Raw genomic sequence first — 1,370 nt, forward strand, 5'->3', positions numbered from 1 at the left:
GAGAAAGCTAAGAGAAGCCAAAGCACAACTCTCTTTAGAGGACCTGACCGAATTCTTCAAGGAAGAAAACATGGCAGCAGAAAACAACAACAATGCAAACAATGCAAGGAAGGTGCTGGGTGACTTTACTGCACCTACTCCTGATTTTTATGGGAGAAGCATCTCTATCCCTGCCATTGGAGCAAACAACTTTGAGCTTAAGCCTCAATTAGTTTCTCTAATGCAACAGAATTGCAAGTTCCATGGACTTCCAATGGAAGATCCTCATCAGTTTTTAGCTGAATTCTTGCAAATCTGTGACACAGTCAAGACTAATGGGGTTGACCCTGAAGTCTATAGACTGATGCTATTCCCTTTTGCTGTAAGAGACAGAGCTAGAATATGGTTGGACTCTCAACCTAAAGAAAGCCTGGACTCATGGGAAAAGCTAGTCAATGCCTTCTTGGCAAAATTCTTTCCACCACAAAGATGGAGTAAGCTTAGAGTGGAAGTCCAAACCTTTAGACAAAAGGATGGAGAATCCCTCTATGAAGCTTGGGAAAGATACAAACAATTAATCAGAAAATGTCCTTCTGACATGCTTTCTGAATGGAGCATCATAGGTATTTTCTATGATGGTCTCTCTGAACTATCTAAGATGTCCTTGGATAGCTCTGCAGGAGGATCTCTTCATCTGAAGAAGACGCCTACTGAAGCTCAAGAACTGATTGAAATGGTTGCAAATAACCAATTCATGTACACTTCTGAAAGAAATCCTGTGAACAATGGGACTAGTCAGAAGAAAGGAGTTCTTGATATTGACACTCTGAATGCCATTTTGGCCCAGAATAAAATATTGACTCAACAAGTCAATTTGATTTCTCAAAGTCTGTCTGGAATGCAAAATGCACCAAACAGTACTAAGGAAGCTTCATCTGAGGAAGAAGCTTATGATCCTGAGAACCCTTCCATGGAAGAGGTAAATTACCTAGGAGAACCCTATGGTAACACCTATAATTCTTCATGGAGAAATCACCCAAATCTTTCATGGAAGAATCACGAGAGACCTCAACAAGGTTTCAATAACAATGGTGGAAGAAACAGGTTTAACAATGGCAAGCCTTTTCCATCATCTTCTCAGCAACAGACAGAGAGCTCTAAGCAGAATAATTCTGACTTAGCAACCATGGTCTCTGATCTGATCAAAACCACTCAAAGTTTCATGACTGAAACTAGATCTTCCATTAGGAATTTGGAAGGACAAGTGGGTCAGCTGAGCAAGAAAATTACTGAACTTCCTCCAAGCACTCTCCCAAGTAACACTGAAGAAAATCCAAAAGGAGAGTGCAAAGCCATAAACATGGCCGAATTCTGGGAGGAAGAAGAGGCAG

The 1,370-nt window shown here is 40.9% G+C and overlaps 1 non-coding gene across 1 annotated transcript; it reads right to left on the minus strand.

The window, feature by feature from the left end:
• Positions 1–475: 475 nt before the first annotated feature.
• Positions 476–583, minus strand: LOC130972498 (small nucleolar RNA R71). Its single transcript, XR_009083661.1, has one exon. It is a non-coding gene; the product is annotated as a small nucleolar RNA R71 (small nucleolar RNA).
• Positions 584–1,370: the final 787 nt, after the last annotated feature.

The sequence above is a fragment of the Arachis stenosperma genome, chromosome 3, assembly GCF_014773155.1.
Source record: "Arachis stenosperma cultivar V10309 chromosome 3, arast.V10309.gnm1.PFL2, whole genome shotgun sequence".
Lineage (NCBI taxonomy): Eukaryota > Viridiplantae > Streptophyta > Magnoliopsida > Fabales > Fabaceae > Arachis > Arachis stenosperma.